This window comes from Caenorhabditis briggsae (assembly GCF_000004555.2).
Source record: "Caenorhabditis briggsae complete genome, chrX, whole genome shotgun sequence".
NCBI lineage: Eukaryota > Metazoa > Nematoda > Chromadorea > Rhabditida > Rhabditidae > Caenorhabditis > Caenorhabditis briggsae.
In genome coordinates this window covers 2,398,943-2,403,356 of record NC_013491.2, presented here as the reverse complement: position 1 = coordinate 2,403,356, position 4,414 = coordinate 2,398,943, and positions in this window count along the sequence as shown.

The window sequence follows — 4,414 nt, the reverse complement described above, 5'->3', positions numbered from 1 at the left end:
TCTCANAGNCAAAATTTTTGGACCACCTAATTTTGATATGATAGAACTCGACGAGTTCTACAAAATGCAACTATTTGGAAAACTATATCTTGTCTATGAACAGAGTTACAGGCCATCAAGTGGCTTTTCCCGGACGGCCCGGAAGGCCCGGGCCGGGCCTGCATTTTTTCGTACTATTTTGTCTGTAACTCTGTTCATAGACAAGATATAGTTTTCCAAATAGTATCATCTTTGTAATACTCGTCGAGTTCTATCATATCAAATTTAATTGGTCCGAAAATATTGGCTCTGAGAGAAACTATGCCAGGGCCCGCGAAGGCCCGGAAAAAGGCCCGGATTACAAGTATGATTCTCAGGCTTTTCAGGCTACTCTAATTTTCAAAAAGAAGTAAATGACGTTATGACGAAATACTTCGCATATGTTGTTTTTTGTTTTACTCTGAATTCAGTCCGACTATGATTTCAATTTCTCACAAAAACTAAAATTCGAAAAAAAGAAAGAAATTGTTTTCTGATGTAATCTGCACGTTTTTGTTCGCTCAAACCTTCCCTAATTGTTACCTGTATCCAGTCCAAGTCTCTGTTCTGGTAGAGCACGGAGAGCAGCAAGTGAAACAAAAAAGTTAGTAGAAGGATGACGAAATAAATAGGAGAGGGCACGAATATTTAGGTGAAATGACAAAGGAGGTGTCCCTTTCTGCCATGTTCGCGCGCGCGCAACGGAATGAGAGTGAAAACGGGGGGGGGGGCGGACCCTTGCCCTTGTCCTCCGCCCCTCTCGCCGTTCGGATTTTGAACGAGCTGTATCGCGGGTCAACAAGTTAGCATACGCAGTGAGGTGAGCGGTGTCGCACGAGGAAGAGTTATCAGTGTGGTTCTCGTCGCCAGAATAGAGGCGTTTTTGGGTTTAGAATGTGTGTTCGGTGAGCATTAGGCGAGGAGGAACAAAAGAAAGAGATGATGGGGGGGGGGGGGGGGCGGCGGTAAGGGAGGGGAGACGATGGTGTTGCTGCTTTTTGGCATCGCTATTGTTTGATTAATGTAAATTAGCTATAGTTGTGTCGATTTGTGCTATACAGACGTGTACATGCACTGACCTTTTTGGGGAGAAGAAAGATGGGAAAATAATGGGATGTTGGCACGATATTGGCGCTAATTATGTGAAATATGAAGTGGAAAAATGGAGAAGATTCTCAGATAAATCTAGGATAACCAGAACAAAGCGAAAGAAGATCGACTCTGTGAATTCAGGGATTTAGAAAGGCTTGAAGACTATTTTTCTCGATTTCGGGGAGATCAGAAGTGTGCAGAGAGAACTTTTAAAATTTCAGGAATATACCAATGTTGGAAACGTCAATTTTCCTGGAAACTCAGGTTCTGATGAATTTAAAAAATGACTGTGATCAGCGGATCTGAGTTGTCGGGGATTCTAAATTTGAAAATAAACCATAAGATCATAAACTACACGAACTTCTAGATTAGTTTTGATAAGTTTCAAACTATCCGTTCCCGAGATTCTCTGAATATCTTGGGTGTAACCCTCGGGAACTACAGTTGCCTCGTTTTTAAATTCTGAACCGAGCATAATGATATCCCATAAGACCTAAATCCCATATTTTTGAAAATCCGAATTTTTATACAAAACGTACCTCCCCGAACTCTTAAACTTTAGGGAATCTAAACTTCTAAGAACTAGACTCCTCTCAAAGTTAACGTAGTTTATGATTCATATTATAACACATTATTAACTTCACAACTAGAGAAGTTAATTCAAGCGTGTTCTGAAGTTCCACATATTTTAGGACGAAAAAATAACAATTTCTAATAGAACACTGACAAACAAAATTTCCAATAATTTCTGTTTACAGTTACAGTACCCGTTTGCGGCATTCGGTGCCAAGGTACGAAAACAATTCAAAAATACAACAAAAATGAATTACCTATTCAGAATTGTTTTGCTCGAACGCACGTCTGTCATAGGTACGACCTGGTACGGAACTGTCAAAATATTTGTTTGGTTTTTTGAACTAATTATCTTTTTCACCTATTAGCTCGGATGACCAGACTCGTTCCAGAGGGAGGAACGGATTTCAGAGTTGTTGACAAGATAACAAATGAGGAAACCGATTGGATTTAAAAATTAGAATCTCTTAGAGAGGAATACAAGCAATGTAGAAAGATACTCTTTACCAGCTTTTCAGAATATTCTAAAATCTGGCCATTGAATATAAACCGTCAGTTTATCAAAAGTCAAATTGCAAAACGGTGGTTCAAAAGACTCAAAAGATTAAACAATTTCCAGTCTAGGCTATTGGCAATTCCAAAGAGACCGAAGCAATCACCTATTATTTTACTTCCCAATGTCTTTATCCTGTAAACCAGACCAGAAGGATACTGTAGGATATTCAAATATGTTTTTTCCCATTAGCCTAAATGACCACTGATCTCATATTTGTTTTCTGTTTCTAAAGTTCAAATCATTCCAGAGTGGCACCATCTGTCAAAACACATCAAAGGAATATTCACCGACAAAATGTTAATATTCTCAGTGTCCTTGCACGCGGAAGCTTCTTGCTGAAACCAAAACATTCATTAGCCTTTTGAACACTATTTCGCAATACCTAAAATTTGAATATGGAGAAGTTGAATATGGAGATATATGGGAATATATGGGAAATTTGTTTTCAGAGAAGGGAAGTTCTAAAAATTGAGCAGCATCTAGCAGGGCTGAAAAACGACACGAATACTAAAAAAATTGCAAATACCGTATTTCCTCTCATAGAATCTCACCTATATTTAAAGCCCACCCTGGCTGTGAATTTTTCTTTCGATCAGTGCAGACATCCTTTTTTTGTTAATTTTTCTGGTAATTTCCGTTGAGATTCTTGTCGTTTTATAACTATTCCAGTTCAGTTAAAAACCGGAAACCCTCCAATTTGATTTTTTTTTAAATATCAGTCCTCCCTCAGTAGGTGGAAAAATAGAAGCCATTGGGCCTCTATTACAGAAAATACGGTACGTAGAATTTGAATTCTGTATTCCTACAATATGGAATGTTCAAGATTTGAAGGTTATGAAAATAGGATTTTTAATTGTATTGCCTATAAAGTCTATGTAGGAAAGGAAAGGAATCCTACAAATTCCAAGATATTCAAATTTAAACTTTTATGTAAAATTCAAAAATTATTTGCTTCTGAAAGTCCCAGTTTCTATGATACATCATTTTTGAAATTCGCATATTTTGAAACTCTTAAATTCTTCAATTTCTGAATATAATTTGCACCTGTATCTTCTCCAAAAGCCCATCCGAACCATTACATTTTCAATAATTTTCTCGATTCCTGTAAGATATAAAAAATTATCAATGATCAAACTATTCATCATGATATCACCAATTATTTATTTGCTGACTAATTTTTGAAATCGTTGACATAAGTTGAGATATATCAGTTCAAAGTTGACGGCTTGAGTAGTCCTCTATTCAAGAAAATAGGTATTCTGAACGTTCGCATGATTTTCAAGAAAGCCGAATTTAAAATTCTAAAACTGCATTTTTAATTTTCAGAGGTTCTCAATTTCTCCGTCAGTTCTACACGAAGTATGTACACTATGACAGCCTTTTTTTCTGAAAACTTTGTTATCTCTTTTGTGAATCAGTACACCGTTGACTACCCAAGTGTTTAATTTCCAAGACGAATCTTACTGAAAGTGAACTTGCCTACCAGACTTTTTCATAACCCGAAGTCACATGTCAAAACCCAACTGGTATATGATGCGCTGTGTATGTGTCTCCGCGTTTTGCCTGCTACTCAGTTCTCCTTCTTCTTCCTATTTCTTCTTCCAAAATGATTTTCTTTTTTAGAAAGAAAAAAGGGTTTCCTCCGAAACATGATGATGACATGTGACCGGCGTGCTGGTTTCCTTTTATTTTCTTCCCTCATACGTGTTGCTGGGCGCGTCGACTAAGTGAGAGTGAGGAAACATTCATTTTTGGAAGAAAAGAGGCAATTTTTTTCTCGGCCCATCTTAAACAAATATGAGGTTCGAGGCAACCGTAACTTTCTGTATATACAAAAATATATTCTCCATTTTTTCTCCTCTCTCTTTTTTTTTGCACGTCAACATGCATACCAATTTACTCCTCAAACATAAATGGGGTTGGAAGAAGCGGCGGACGGCTTTTTGTGTGTTACACTTTCAGAAAAAAACGACAACCTGGGTCGTTATTCATACTCCTCATCCTCCGTGTTGTACATTTTCCTCTGTCCCCCTTTTCTTTTTCACTTTTTCCTCTTTTTTTTTGGTTTGGTCCGCTCAGTGATCAGAAGGCAATCTAACATCACGATCTCTTTTCTTAAGGATACTTACCCACAACTTTCTCTGTCCTAGAAAACAGAAAATTTATGGTCTACCT